Genomic DNA, 17,274 nt, shown 5'->3' with positions numbered 1-17,274 from the left:
AATGCCTTGAGCCATTAAGAAATTTCTCATTCTTACCTTCCATACATCAAAGTTTCCATTGAACAATGGAAACTTCGCAATTTGATTGTCTTTAGTTTTCACGATTGAGGAAGAGACATCTTTAGGAGGATTGGAGGCTTTCTTCCTTGGCTTTGCCATTTGTGTTCTAAGGATCAACCTTAAAGTTGTTAGACTTTGAGTAAATGTACTTGCTTCGATAACACTTGTTGGAAATACTGGGGGGGGTGAATCAGTGTTTCTTTTCAATTGTTAATTTTACCAATTAGATCACTTATATTTAGAACACAAAATGAAAAATAAGAATAAATGTTTTTAATTTCTTCTTTACAATAAATCAAGTACAATTTATGTAGGGCTCCAACCCTAGATGAATACACCAATCTTCAATCTCCTAGGCTCCAACCTATAATATGCCAAGCACCGACTAGGACTTCTAAGGCTCCAACCTTGTTAATTTTGAGGCACCAACCTCAAGGGCTTCAACCCTATATTTGGTTCAGGCTCCGACTTGGTTTCTTGAGGACTCTGATCCTCTAGGGCTCCAACCCTATCCTCCAAGGCACCAACCTTGTCTTTTTGAGGCCCCAGCCCTTGCTTTACTTCGTCAAGATATGTTTAGTTGTACTTCATGACTCCCAATGTCTTCTTCACCAAGCCTTGTCAATCTTCAACAATGCCTTCACTTAGTATCCATGTCACGTCATCAATGACAACATTGATCTTCACATAAAGGTGTCTCCATTGTTCTTTAGGGTACCCAAAAAATTTCTCCAATGTCACCTCATGATGGCTAGTGCATCATGGCCTTCAAGGATCTCCACAAATCTTCAAAGTCAACTCCAAGGGCAAGGATGTATACTCTAAGACTGTCTTAACAAACTGTCAACTCTTCCATTCTATTTCAAGGAGATGTCAAGATTTTCTTTTTTTAAAACAACTCCAAGGTGAGACCAAAATTTGTTCTCAAACAAAGTCTAAAATCTTATTTGTCCAAGTGTCATAAGATCTGCAATTTAAGTCCAAAATTGTGTCTCCACAGGTCTACAACAAATTCTATAATAGGTTTGTAATTGTATCTCCAAAGATCCATTGCTTATGCTATTACATGTGTCCGAATTATTTTTTCCACAGTCAACAGCAACAAGTCCAGTTGTTACACGGGTCCAAGACTATGTTTATAGCTCCAAGGTCATAAAGGATAGTCCACAGTCCGAGTTGTGATGAAATCTGTGTTTAATTTACCACAGGGTCCGAGCTACATTGGTTGTCCGCTATTTTGGGTTGTTACAGTTCTACAATTTCCACAGTCTGAGCTTGATGAGGGTATCACAATGAAGATCCCAACAAATTTTGAGCTTAAAAGGAGATTGTTCTCACTTGTACCTAGTCTGAGCTTGAAGGAGGTCACTTTATTGTTCTTATTCCACAGAAAAAAGTCTGAGCTCATTGTCCATAATTATGTCCCTCCTATAGACCATTGTCTGAGCTGTAATGGAGTGGTAGTTTTCCACTGTAACTGTCTATGGGTTAGTTTACCATAGATTCGAGCTCCTGTAGGCCTGTTCCTGAGGTTTGTAACATGTTATGAACTGTAATTAATCAGAGGAATGTAGTATATACACAATTCTGAGGTATTGTAGGATAGTCTGAGGGTATAAGTCTTTGTAGCCACAAGTTTGAGCCCTCCCTCATATGTTTGAGCCCCTATAATGGGTTTTTTCTTCTAATGTGAGCCTCCAATGTGTCACTGTTCAAAAATCTGCACTTCTTCAGCTCTTAAATGACAATCCAATCACAGAAGTATGCCCAAATAGTAGACTTTTTTATCTCCTCAACCTTGTTTCTCTTTTTATACCTTATCTCTGAATTAATCATTGAAATCATGGTTAAAAAGGTGCTATATGTTTCACCTTGACCTGAAGGGACACGCCTTTCTACAGGTAGACCGACATGAATGTCTAAGTGTAAGTCGGCTCAATATCAGAAATATATTTTTTAACTTGAAAATTCAATATCTCACAAACTACTAGGAGTTTCAGGACAAATAAGGGCTCATTGGAAAGAGGAAAAAGTCCTCTTTCATATGGTCTAGGTCCCATGTTGAAAGGTTGCCTCTAAGGTTGCAAGAATTATTTTTCTTTGTGACTGTCCTTGAATTATTTAGTGTAAAAAATGATTAGGACAATATGGCTTCTCTTGTTTGGCTTCTCCATTGTTTGGCTTCTTCATTGTTTGACTTCTTCATCATCATAGGATCATAATGTCATCATGTAGTATCCAGCAATGAGTTTATCATCATATAGTGGTGCAGTGATACGTCATAGGGATCATCATTTGGAAAGTTTCAAGGTAGTACTATAACCATCAAATGAGATATGACATGTCATCATCTAGTCTTCCAACCTTCATCAAGTGCCATCATCAATTGTGGTCATTCATTTAGTGTATGACATCATCAAGTGTATGACTCCATATGTCATCAAGGGTTAAGGTCTAGATCATCAAGGCACATGCAACATTATAGTTAGTTCAAGGGCTCCTTAGGACTTCTTCATTAATGGTTTGACATCTTCATGACCTAACATCTTCATTGATGGTATCCTTGTCAAACAAGAGTCCTGACATCATCATATGGAACCATGCATCTCAAGAATATTGACATCTCGGTCAATGCCATATTGACATCAATGACATCCTTGATTAACATATAGTCTGAAAAGAATAAATATTTTTTCATATAAGTGTTAGACCAGACCATAAGAAAAAGATCAAGAAAGAATATCCTTTTCATCATGGAATTATTCTCAATTTTTTTGGATAAATACATCTCTTATAGAGTAACAACTTAGCTGAAGGGGTCATCGTGAGTTTCTATAAGAAATATATTTCTTGAAAAAATCTCAATTCTCTTGCAACATCTAATTTAGTTCTAGATCTTAAGATGGTTTCATTTCTTGATCTTCTTCGTCTTTACAACCTATGTACAATAATTTCATTTCACTATATTTATGTCCCTTATGATACTTGTCACAATTGAAACATAGTCGCTTTTCTCTTCTTTTATCTAGTTTCTAAGGTTTTAACCTTGTAGGTTGAGTGAGACTAGGAGAGTAAACAAGGTGCTCTCTATTGTTATTAGTGGACACCCTTCTAGTAGCCATATCTTTTACTTTCAACTTTCCTTGCCACGCTAAGAGCAAGTTGAAAGGAATTAGGTTCAAAGAGACGCGCCTCATGTTGAATGTTGTCTTTTAAAGTGTCGATAAAGGAATCTAAAAAATTATCCTCCTGAATGTTCGTTACCTTGACACTTAATTTTTGGAATTGTTGAATATGCTCTATAATTGAACCACTTTTCCAAATATCTATCAATTGACTAGATAATGGATTGCTCTTAATATCCCCATATTGTGCTATCAATTTGTCCATAAAAATGGGCCAAGAGACATTAGAGTCATTTTGTTCACAAAGCCATTAGTACAAAACAAATTAGTCAAGGTATAAATCCAAGGATAGAGTTACATTATATAAAGTTGGAACTTAGTTTAGAGCAAAGAATGTTCCACCTAGAATATCCATGGTATAGGATATCTACCATCAAACTTTCTCATATCAATCTTGGTAATTAAGTAGTTCTCTGATTCCAAGTTGAACACCTTATGAAGAAGATCTTGAAGCGATGAATAATCATAATTTTCAGACTCAATCTTCATGTTCTCCACATTTGTTAAAATATTTTCCATGTGTGATCAAGGTTCAACAATTTTGTTATCCCTGATTTCATGATTTCCTTGCATCTCAATATCACATTTAGGAAACCTCTCATATAGGGTATGTAAGAGCATGGTTGTCATGAATTTTGTAATTGTTCCATCTTTTGTTTCATTTACTCCATATTTTGATCCATTTTGTGTTCCATCTATTTTGTTTACATTTATGTGTTTATCAAAACAACATTTAGCGCTGACCTATTACTCCAATTCATCAAATTCATTCTCCAATTTGGATAGTTGGTTGTGTATCTCTTAACCTTTTCTATGAGTCATAGTAGAGCTCTCTAAAGGTTTAATTGGTATATAAATTTTTGCACCACCCTTTGCCATGTAGGATAATGATAATATTTGTCTATAGTTCCTCTCTATTTCAGCTTTACCACAATTTTTGAATCACCCAAAATATATATTCCAATCAAATTTATGTCAATTCTAAGTTGCATACCTTTAGTGTTGATTTTTTGTAGCATCGAGAGGTATTCCCGCATGCCTAAGTTGGTCTTGAAGAAAAATAAAAATAAATTTATTTTTGGGGCATCAAGTCGTTCTAGCCACGTGAAAGGGTGTGTCCCTTAGGCTAATTCACCCCCATTCGACTAGTATATATACATGATGTGACTTCATTTTCAACATCAATCAATTCAACATCTTCTCTCTTCTAGAGCAGTCGCATGTATGACAGAAAGAGGTTGAGTTGCCTGAAGTTTGACTGAGTAATCAATTTGAACATTAACAAGATTTTATTGTTGACCAAAGTTGACTACAGTGCAGATTTGACTACAAGCGTAGCTCGCAGTTGATCGCAAGGGCCACAGGATCAAAGTTTGACCACATTTTGATTGTTTGATCAGCATTGACTTATATGTATTTTGGCTAGTTTGACCAGTGTTGACTTATGTGTATTTTGGTTGGTTTGACTAGCGTTGATTAGCTAGAATTTGACTAGTATTTTGACTTGGATTTTGGCACAAATTTCTAAACAAATTGGATTTGTAAACTTTGATGAAGAATAGATTCTCCTAGAAGAAAATTTGTTGGGTTTTCTCCCAAGGTTGGGTTTCCCAGGGTAAAATTGTTGTCTCTATTGTGCATGGGTGTATTTCTATGATCTTTACTATTTTTGTTGCATTTATTATGGATATTTTCTTTGATTTCTCAATGATATAGTTGCATAAGAATATTGTGTGAAGATCATTAGGTAGTAATTATCTGGCAGAAAATAGTATTCTATTGTGCTCTTGTAGAAAATTCAACATGGTATCAAAGCTTTGTTGAAAGAGTAGCCATTGAAGTCAACCTAAGAGACAAGTGTTTAATAGCTTGATTGGTTTTTGGATCTCTTGTCAAAATGGCACCAAGTCTCAGAGTTGAAGATAGGTTAGATGGTGCCATCAACTTCAAATCTTGGAAGACCATGATACTCCTTATCTTGGAAGAGAATGAGCTTTAGGATCATGTGGAGAAAGCTATTCTAGACCCAAAGGGAGCTAAGGAGAAATCCAAGTATAAGAAGAATGAAGCCAAGGCAAAGAGAATCTTGGTAGATTCCATAAAAGACCACGTGATTCTTCATGTTGCTACATTGAAGACTGCGAAGGAAGTATATAATGCTTTGGTAGGATTGTATGAGAGTAGCAACATTAATCGGAAGATAAACTTGAGAAATTATCTTCGTAATGTCATGATGACTAGATCGGATTATGTTGTCTCATATCTTATGAGAGTCTCCCATATCAAAGATACGCTTGTAGCCATTGGAAATAACTTTAATGATACATAAATAGTTACTGTGACTCTCAATGGATTTCCTTCCTCATGGGAGCCATTTATTCAGGGAATCTATGCACGAGAAAATATGCCTACATTTTGTAAGATATGGATTGATTGTTTCCAAGAGGAGACTAGATTGTTGTCCAAGAACAACCTGTAGAATCTCCAAGATGGCATCCCATACAAGGAAAGAAAAAGGAAGTCTAAATTTTGAAAAGTTTGATAAGAAAGGAAGAATTGTGAATACTGCCAAGGCAATGATTCATGCAGTAGATGGAAACATCGATAAGTGTAAAGAAAATTTGGTGGCAAAAGGTTTCTCTCATAAAGAGGGAGGGAACTGTGAGGAGATTTTTATTCCAGTCACCAAATGGTCAGGGTCTTGTAAGGCCTAAGAGCTTGAGCATAGACTCGGCAGGAGTGATTGATGTTCGAGAGGGAGGATTATATAGATTGTTAGGACATCCATGACCATGTTAGATGACCGGAAGAGATTCCAATTTTGAGGAAGCCTTTGTCTAGAGTGAAGTTTGTATGCTTCATAGATAAGCTTGCCATGATGTGGAATGTCTCCTTCATTGAGAGGGAGTGTTGATGTCTTTGCAGAATCGGGTAGACCATCTCTAGAGAAGCTAGGTGGACTTAGCTCGATCATGTTGATTTGACCAAGGGAGATGGATACATTCACTAGAATAGACATGAAGGACTTTGGTCATGTCATGTTGATTTGACCAGGGGTGAATGACCTAAAGAATTTATAGGATTGGATGCATCTTCTCTTGAGAAGCCAGAATGACTTGGTTGGGTCATGTTGATTTGACCGGAGGAGATAGATGAAATTCACCTAAGAAGCCGTAAAGGACTTTGATTGGGCCATGTTGATTTGGTCAGAGGTGAATGATTTAGGGGTAGATACTCTCCCAATAAGACATGAAGGACTTTAACTCGGTCATGTTAATTTGAACAGAAGAGATTGATACATTCACCTAAGGAGCCATAAAGGACTTTGGTCAGGCCATGCTAATTTTGCTAGGGATAAAAAGTCCAAGAGTCACATTGCCTACACTAGGACGAAGTGATATAGACGTGCATGTGAATCATAGTGCCTACTATAGGATGGAGTGATCTATAAACATACATGTGAGAAGTCACAGTGCCTACTCCAGGATGGAGTGATCTATAGACATGTGTCAACATAGCAAGCTCGTGAACTTTTCTTATAGAAGAGAAATTTCAGCTAAGGGGGGATTTTTTGTAGCCAAGGAGAATAGCTCCCTTGCTAAGAGGGATTGTTGATTTTTTGTAGCATTAGGAGGTATTCCCGCATGCCTGAGTCGGTCTTGAAGAAAGTCAAAATAAATCATTTTTGGGACATCAAGTCAGTGGAAGAAGACAAGTCAATAGAGCCACATGAAACGGTGTGTCCCTTGGGCTAATTTACCCCCATTTGACTAGTATATATACATGATGTGACACTCAATTTTCTTCATCAATCAATTCAACATCTTCTCTCTTCTAGAGTAGACGCACGTGTGATAGAAAGAGGTTGAGTTAACTAAATTTTGACCAAGTAATCAATTTGAACGTTGACCAAAGTTGACCACAGTGTGGATTTGACCACAAGAGCATACCACAGTTGATCGCAAATTGACCATAGGGGTTGTGGGGTTGAAATATGATTATGGTTTTGTTATTTGACCAGCGTCGACTTCTATGTATTTTGGTTGGCTTGACTAGCATTGACTCGCTAGAATTTAATTAGGGTTGACTGCTATTTTGACTTGGAATTTTCGCACAGATTTCTAGAAAAATTGGATTTGTAAACCTTGATGAAGAATAATTTCTCCTAGAAGAAAAGTTGGGTTTTCTCCCAAGTTTGGGTTTCCCAAGGTAAAATTGTTGTCTCTTTTGTGTGTGGTTGTTTTTCTCTAATCTTTATTGTTTCTGCTACATTTATTTTTGATATTTTTTGGAGTGTAATTGCTCAATGATATCAATATTGTGTGAAAAATCATTAGGTAGTAATTATCTGGCAGAAAATAATATTCTAATGTGTTGTTGTAGAAATTTCAACATTTAAAGCCCCGATTTGTAGGTTATTATGTAGGTTGACTTTGCACTTGATATAAATATAAAAATTCTATATCTCTAATTTTTAAATTTCATCTCGTAGTATCTTAATATGTCTTCTTTACAATACCATAGGTTTCTAAATTTCAATATGTTAAGAAAAATTTATGGTAACTTTCCCAAAACTTGTTGATTTTTTCATTTTCAAGAGAGTGAACTTGTACAAACTACCACATGTTCAACTTTGCATATCCATTTCTAAAATTTAAGGAGGCAATACTATCGTCCATACTATTAGCGCTTGAATTTGGCCTCAGGCTGAAAAGGACAAAATCCAAGGCAACATCAAACCACTTAGCCTCGTAGCTAGCCCTACGGGGCAGGAGAGGGCTCTCTCCAGGTCTATCTCGGCGAAAGGTCTTCAAAGGGCGGAGATGACCAATTAAGAACACTGATTTTAAGCTAGTAAACTGATAGGGAAAGTTTGATTTTAAATTTTTAGAGTTTTGGTGGAAAACTGAGCACAGCAATTTTGGGTGCGGGGATGAGACACAGTTTTTGCAGAGGTCTTTTTGGGGCAAGGTAGGAGATTGTCTTGATGCCTTTGAATTAAGTGAATGGATATAAATGACCGGTGAGGAGCTAAAGAGAGCAAGAAACTTTCGAGAGTTCTCTTTAGATAGAGGAAAACATAGATATTAAGCAAACTTAAAGGCAGAGCATATAAATTATGAATTCTACCTTAACACTTCATTTACTTAATGTGCAGAAAAGAGAAGTTGGAAAATGATACACATAACACACTTACAAGTACAAGAGAGAAGCACACCATCAACACAAATAACCACAGGAATCCCAAAGAGGGCTGCAAAACCATGGTCTTTCCTTTACCAAAATTGCAGAGATACAAAGTGTAATACAATAGAAGCTTATCCCTCAAGAGTCCAACCATGAAAATGACTAAGAAAGTACATAATATAGGCAAGCTAACACACTTGCTTGCCTCTAGGGGTCGAGCTCATCATCCTAGGAGCTGTTTCAACCAATTCTAAACTGAGCACTACAATCTAGGCAGTCAAAACAACTTGCCTCTATAAGCTAGGAAACCGATTCATTCATTAATTTTTTGCCATTTTATGAATGAATCTTCTAGAATAGGTTAAAAAGTGTCATGCCAACATAAAATTACATCAATTACATCAAGGAGGATGAAAAATCACTCCAAAAAGTCAAAACTAGTCAAATCTTCGTTTTGCTGAGCTATAGGTGAAAATCTGGCAAATTTCCCTGATGCGTAGCGCCCCAATTCTCTACGCGTAGCGTGCCTTTGAGCCAACTTTTGAGGCACTTCCCGGCATCCAAATGAGGCAAAAGTAGGCTTGTTAGAAAGTTATGGATGTCTACTTTCCAGCCCAAGTGGAATTTTTCCATTTGGTGGTCATTTTCCCCTCCAAAATTGCAATCTCCCAATACTGCTTCCTGTGTGTCCAAAAAGTGGCAGAAAGTCATTTTTTGCATGTTTTTTGACCTTCTGAGGGCTCAAAACCTGATGAAATGTCTTGGAAATTGCTGAGAAAGTGTAATTTGTCATGAAAAATCCAAAAATGTTGAGTTTTTGAGAAATGGACTTGCCCATCTTCAGGGTAGCGCGCGGCGCGCTACGCGTTGAGGGCAAAAACCTGTGTTTGGCACAAAAAAGTCAAAATTGACCAAAATTGCTCAAAATTTCCTGAAATTTGAGCTGAAGGTGTGTCATTTAGTGCCATGCTCCTTCAAGGAAGCCTCAGCCAAAATATGAAGGGGATCGGGCCTTTTTCTCCATTTTAGTGCCTTGGTCAGTCGTCCTTTGAGTACCTTCATTCTTGCTTTACACACATGCATTCGATCCCAATAGTGATTCTTCATGTGTCGGAGCATGTCCTTTTCCTTGTTTTCATTTGCTATCAACCTCTCTAAATGCCTGTTCACCTAAATGAGCATAGAGCTTTGCTCCTTAGGTGTCAAATGACCGGGTCTCTTGCGAGCCAAGTTCCGGTCTTCTCGGATCCTCCGCAACTCATCAAGAGAGTGTTCATCCTCTAATTGCTTGTTGCGCTGCTCTAAATAAGTAATTGTCCAATTTTCCATCTCCGACTTTTGCTGCAACAAGTCATTTTCAGCCCTTAGTTGCTGGATGATCTCCTTTGACTCTAGGCTAGGAGAAATGATATCAAGGTCAACAACATCTATGCCTGGAACACCTGATGGCCCCTCATCAATCATGGGCTACTTGCCTCTCTCTGGTACCTGTGCTGCTGTCGAAAGCGAGGCCCCTTCCACCTGAGGTGAAGATAATACTCGCCGTGCAGACGCAAATAAGGCCCTGTGGCCTCTCTGATATGTGACAAATGGAGGGGAGCTGACATGCTCGGGCTCTGGAATGTCAAACTAATGTGAAGGCCCTCCCTCATCACGAACAACCTCAGGAGGTGGCTGTGGCACTATGAACAAGTCACAAGAAATGAAATCCTCCCATGGAATACCCTGTTGTGCCAACTGATGCATGACCACAATCTTGATTAGTGTATAATGATAGATGCTCTTGTGTTGCTGTGCTGGGCTCTTTCTTTGCACCAAGGGCACCATCCTCTCTATATTTCGGCACATGAAGAATGGAATGTTCATCATTCGTACCCGTGTGAAATGCATCAACAAACGGATATGGTACGAATATAAACGTGAAAATCTGCCCTCGCAAGTGAAATAGCGAATGATGATCCTCATCAAAGGTGCATACTCGTCTCTTAAGAATCTGAAGGAAAAAACAGCAGTTAGGTGTCTCATATATACAGGTTTGATATATGGCTCATAATGAAATCTGTCCAACTGCTGGCGCTTGTTCCACTCTTCTCCAATATTGGGTCCCTGTTGCTTGAGCAACAATCTCAGGTGACAATGTGAAGTCCACTCCTGCAATATTCACATGCCCATTGTGCAAATGTAGGACAAACAAGCGGACCAATTCCCTGTGGTGTTGAATTTGGGAGATTCTCTCGCAATATTCATAACATGATTGGTATCATAAACATGTCACTGCAAGTGGACAAGCTTGTAGATAAGCCAAAGAGGTGGGCTCCTCCCTGACATGCTGACCACCTTTACCACCCCTGTGATGCCTCCTTGGCACCTCTACCTCTAGTGTTGATTCACGGTCATCACTTTGCTCATAATCTGTTTCGGTTTCTGACATGGTTTTGGAGGCAAGTGACTGAAATATAACGCTGACTGTGCACCCAATGAACTGTTGTTTTGACTTGTTTAAATGCTGAAAAGATTTTGAGAGAGAAGTAGTTTTGGTGGCTTGCTGGCGATTTCCTGAGCAAGAAACCCTACGCGTAGCGCACCCAGCCTGATGCATAGCGCGCCTCCAACGCGTAGCGCCTGAGTTAATTTGCACTGGAAAATGCGCGTTGATGCGTAGCGCGCCCCCAACGCGTAGCGCGCCTCCTCTAATGCATAGCGCGCCGCTGCAAATGCCCAATTCGCCCAATGAACTTTGAAATCGACTTGACAAGTATTCTCTTGAAGTGTTGAGAGGCAAATGAGTTACCAATGAGGAATGGCATGCTTTTATAGGCTTCCTTTTAATTTTTACTTGCCCAAAACCCACTTTGTAATGTTTTGAATGTTGACACTTTTTGATTTAATTGTCTCTGACCTTTAATTTCATTTCTTTGAAAAATTGGTTGAAATGATGATTTCTTTTGAAAATTTTTGCAGGGATAGCTTCTGGGATGCTTTGGCAAAGGAGACCAAGGCTACACTTCGACATTTGAAGAATTTGAAATTTTGAGAATTTTTACAAAAATGAGATAATGACCTTGTTTTCAAAAACAGAGTTTTTGAGAACAAGGTAAAAATTTAGTTGTACAATGATAAGAAATGTTTAATGAAGGACATCCCTCTGGCCTACTAGTCCTTGATGACCTCTCAAGACAAAATTACACTCAACCCTAGACCTAAGACCTTAAAACTTAAAGCAAGATGAATGACCCTCTGAGGACTTTATTTACTTGAACAAACTTGAACCAGCAGTGCCAAACAAGAGGGGAATAACGACACAAACTCCTTCCACCAAGATTATGGCATGCCTAACGGAATGCAACATGATCACACTGATGGGACACCTAATCATGAAATGCAAAGAGCTTTGATCTCTGGTGGAGGGCTACTAGACCGACTCTAACATTGGCTCCAATGGGGATGGTAGCTCCTTGGAGGTGCCAAGAACCGCAAACCTCTGGGAGAGCAGACCAGTGTTTTCAACCATTGGGCGATGGAGTCATTATTTACTCATTTGACACAAACTCTGACAGCTTTAATGACTGCAGATTTGACTAAAAATTGGACACAACTTTGACCCAAACTAACTCAATAGTGAACAGAAAATGGACTGATAAAAACACGTTGACAAACCTCAAACCAACCAATCTCCATCTTCAGAATTATAGCCTTCACCACGGGCCCCAGACTGAGGATGAAAGATCAGCACACACATGCGATAAAACAAAAGTAAGATGGTATATACAATGATGGTGAGAAAAATGCTCAAACATGGTACCTCTTCAGCAATCGACCATTGATCGACCCTCCGGGATAATCATCTCCGTTCATTTCCTTGAGAAGAAAAGCATTTTGGCCACGATATGTTGCGATCTTATAGGGACCCTTCCATAAATTATCAAATTTGTCGTGCTTCCCTTTGTCTTCATTCCGAGCATCCCACTTCAAAACCACATCATCTATTTGAAAGTCATCTGATTTTGCTTTCCTGTCATAAATCTTCTTTATGCGCTCTTGCAACTTGAAAGTATTGTGAAGAACCTCCTCCCGTGTCTGCTGTAAATGAATCATTTGATTAATCCGCCTCTGCATGGGATCTTCCTCACTATCAATTTCTTGAAGCAATTTGACCATCAGAATAGCAAGCGAAGTAGGAAACACTGCATCTGCCCTGTACACCAGCTCAAAAGGAGACATGCCAATTGACTTTTTATGACTTACCCTATCAGCCCACAGTGCATTCACTAACTTTTTATGCCAGCTCTTCTTATTGATTTCCAGCAACTTTTTAATGATATTTACCAAGGACTTATTTGAAGATTCTTCCAGCCCATTTCCTTGCGGATGGTAGGCAATAGAATGCCCCAAGCTGATATTATACTTGTAGAAAAAATCAACCATTCTCTTTGATTTAAATGTTGTTGCATTATCTGTAATTAACTTACTTGGACAGCCAAAACGTGACAGTATATTATTTTCAAGGAAAGAAATAATTACCGCATCTATGGCCTGCCGGGTGGCAATGGCTTCAATCCATTTTGTGAAGTAATCTGTGGCTGTCAATATCCATCTATGATGTCCTGACGATGCCGTATGAATATCACCGATAAAATCCAAGCCCCACTACTGAAATGGTGCGCTGACTTCAATTGGTTTGAGAGGCAACGGCTGCAATTTCTGTTTCCTTGAAAAATTTGGCACTCATGACAACTCTTAACAGCTTTATATACATCTGAAAACAATGAAGGCCAATAAAAACCTGCTCTTAGGATCTTATTTGTTGTAGTCTTCCAAAACAAATGACCCCCACAATCACCTTTATGAAAATCTTCCACCACTGTTTTGGCTTCCTCCTCAACCAAACAATTCAGCAATATTCCACCGGGGTCTTTCCAATATAGTGCAGATTTAAGGATGCAAAACTTGGCTGCTTTCAACTTCAATGTCCTACTTTTATTTCGAGGCATCCCGGGAGGTGAAGACAAATTTTGAAGTACATATACAATATCAGCATACCAAGGAGAAGAAATAAAGATGTCAGATACCTGTTGTGTTGAATTCTCCTCATCTTCATCGGACATGGCAGCTATCAAATTGACGTCTAGGACATGTAGATTTGTTTCAGCCATCAATTTGGCAAGACCTTGGCCTTTGATCAACTTAGTGGGTTTAATCTCCACATCATACTCTAATAATGCAGCAATCCACTTTCCCCGCCTTCCTTCTGGTTCTGTCTGTACCAACACATCCTTTACTGCCGCGTTAGGAACATAAGCTATAATGTGGGAATGCAATACATACACACGGAAATCCTTGAGGGCTTTCACAAGTGCAAGTGCTTGTTTTTTTAATGATGTTATACTTTAATGCTCCATCTCTAATAATACGGCTGAAAAAAGCAATAGGCTTCTCAATTCCATCTCTCTTTTGCATTAGTACAGCTGCCAATGTGTGCTCAGAAGCAAATGAAAACAAAATAAAATCTTGTGTGTAATCTGGACTGATTAGAGTAGGGGTTGAAGATAAAACCAACTATACCAAATTGAAAGATTTTACCGCCTCTTCAGTCCACTTTAGCTGGCTGTCCTTTTTCAGCATGTTTGTGATTTCTCTAAGATGCTCGGCAAGATTCGGAATGAAGTGACGCAGAAAATTCAGCTTACCATTAAAGGAATGTATTTCTTTTTTGTTCTGGGGCTGCTCAAGTTGCTGAATAGCTTCAACATGTGCAGGATCTATACGGATGCCATCTTTGGAAATGATGTGGCCCAAGAGCTTGCCTTCACTCATGGCGAAAAGAATTTTCTTTGGATTCAGTGAAATACCATATTTTATGCACTTTTGAAAAACAATTTGCAAGTGATATAAATGTTCTTCATCGGATTTTGAAAATACAGTCAAATCATCAAGGTAAACAACTAAAAAGACATCTTTCTCATTGGCAAAGGCCATGTCCATCGCACGCTAAAAAGTGGCACCTGCATTTTTCAAACCAAACGGCATTTTCGCATAATGAAATGTACCCCATGGAGTAGTGAATGCAGTTTTATCACGATCATCCTCATGCACCAGAATCTGATTGTACCCGGAATAGCCATCGAGTAGCGACATCCTTGATGCTCCAACTACTTGCTGCAATATATGATCCATTTTGGGCAGCGGATAATTGTCCTTTAAAGACACCTTATTCAAATTTCTGAAGTCAATGCATAAACGGATCTCACCGGTCTTCTTTCTTACGGGTACCAAATTTGATATCCAATCGGAAAATCTGATAGGTACTATGATTCCGGACTTGTACAACCTATTGACTTCTTTTTCTATCAATGGCAGCAATTTAGGATTGATTCTCCTCAACTTTTGGCGGAAAGGCTTTTGATTTGGCTTTATAGGAATAGTATGCTGAATGATATTAGTATCATATGTTTTCAGATCTGAATAATCCCATGCAAAGACATTAGAAAACGAAGACAACAATCTGACATACTGCTTCTTTACCTTTGGTGACAATGACTTAGATAACTTTACCATCTTAGGATTCTCAGCTACTCCAATGTTTACCTCCTCAACACCTTCTTCGGTTGGTCTCAATGTCGGCTTGCGGGCCACATCATCTTGATCAAACAACTCTTCCAAAGGAATCAATCCTTTAGGAATAAAATTATCCTTAAGTTGCAGCACATCCATTTGATTTACTTCATCAGGTTCTGTATCTATGGAGATGTCTTTAAACTCACCTTCAACTTGCAGAAAATCTTTAATTTCTTCATCATCTTGGAAGACTTGCCAACATCTTTGATTGTCCGGAACTATAGGACGGTGCTTCACATAAATCTCAAATTTGTTGCTGGAATTCATGGGAATTTTTAAGTTACTTGCTGCCTTAGCCAATGCATCAGCAACACCATTTTGTATGCGGGGCACACACGTCAAAGTATGTTCAGAAAATAATTTCAAAATATCTAGGACAGCATTTCGATATGCTCTCATGCGAGGATGCTTGGCCTGAAATTCACCTTTAACTTGCTTTATCACCAACTCGGAGTCGCCATAGACTGCAATCTTCTTTGCTTTCAACTTGCGAAGAATTTTAAGGCCAGCAATAAGAGCTTCATATTCTGCCTCATTGTTGGAACAATCAAATGCTAGTTTATAAGTGCACACTCTCACCTTGCTTGGGACTTTGCCTCGGGCATAAAAGGGACTTCGAATCCACACACCAATACCAGCACCATCGTTGCCCACAGCGCCATCGAAATCCATGGTCCAAAGACCATCTTCATCTTCCTCCAACTGTTGAAACTGTGTTGCCTCTGTTTTTTCTGTTTGCTGCCCCTTAGCTTCATTTGTTTGCCTCATGGCAGCTGACTTTTCTTCTCTTTCCTTTTGTAGAACTTCTCTAAAATTTTCAGTAATCTCTGGTATATCTTCTGCCTGAACTAACTGACTATCTACCTCATTAAAATTATCAGCAAACAAAACAAACGACTCCAAATCTGTATGTAAATAATTTACAGGATGATTTATTGGCTTTTCTTTGCTAGTTATCATGTATTTCATCTTTTGCTCCCGATATAACTTTCTCATTTGACCGAAGACTGGAATTGTAGCATAAGAAAAGTCTAGCTGAAGTGTACCTTTCAACTTAGCTCCCCAAGATCTTGAAAGCAACATACCAAATCGCGGAGGAATATCCGCTACAACCACATCCATCAAAACATTTTTAGCTGGAATTTGATCTAGGCTTACCACCAAGTCCTTGATCAATCCGATACACTTTACCCGGCTGGAATCAAATGAATACAAATCATGATATTTTCTTGTGATATCCAATCCCAGCCTTTCCATGATTGCTTTCGGCATCAAATTGTGCGAAGCACCCGAGTCAAACATAGCATTATGTAAAATATACTCGTGCAACCTCAAACTGATATAGAAGGGAGGAACATCATTTTCAGGAGACTCACCATTCAAAGAAGGCCCAAAAATTAATTCTGGCTGATCATCTTCTACATTTACCGTGTCAAGCATTGGATCAATATTCAGAATTTTGGAAATTTGACCTCGGTAGGTGGTGTTTTTCATGATTTCAGTCAATGGAATAAACACTTTCAGCTTTGAAATTTCATTCTCCAAACTAAATGCTGAAACTTTTTCACCTTCTTTGGCCGGAACTTCTCTTCTTTCGACTTTATCCTTCATTATGCTTGCTGGCTAATTTATCTTATCCGCTGAAGATGATTAACTTGCTGAGGGATCAATTATGTCTTTTCCTTTTGTCTGTGGGGAAGCTGAATCATTTTTTTCTGAAGCATCTTTCTTTTTCTGAATGGGATTTATGGGAACAGCTCGGTTTCTTAATTGTCTCTGCTGAGCGGACAAAGCATTGAGATATCCTCTTTGGTACTCCTCTGATTCTTCCTCAAGTGCTGCCTCATTCGATAGGATATAATTCTCATCTTGATGTATGATGGAATTTCTCACAAATTCTTCTTCTTCTGTAATATAGGTAGGCAGATCATCAGGAGTGAAAAAGTGATTTTCCTCTCCTATTGTATCACCTTCATCCTCGGATTCTTGGCTAACAAAATTCTGCTGAAGCGGAGGTTTTACTTGCTGCTGAACTGTTGTTTCTTGTGCCCTTGTTTCACGCTGCTTGATTCTGTATTGTGGCTGTTGTGGACCTCGGAAATTAGGATTACGAATCTGCGGTTCCGGCTTGCCGAGATGAGTATTTTCAAGCAACCTTTCTACCTTGCGAAGGAGCTGATCTGATGTAGAAGCTTCTTCTTTGATTGTCACTGGCTTTTCGGCTTTC

The sequence above is a fragment of the Pinus tabuliformis genome, chromosome J (assembly GCF_031772625.1).
Source record: "Pinus tabuliformis cultivar Carrire ecotype Pingquan chromosome J, CPIR1, whole genome shotgun sequence".
NCBI lineage: Eukaryota > Viridiplantae > Streptophyta > Pinopsida > Pinales > Pinaceae > Pinus > Pinus tabuliformis.
The sequence above is the reverse complement of the archived record's forward strand: the minus strand, read 5'-3'. Positions refer to the sequence as shown.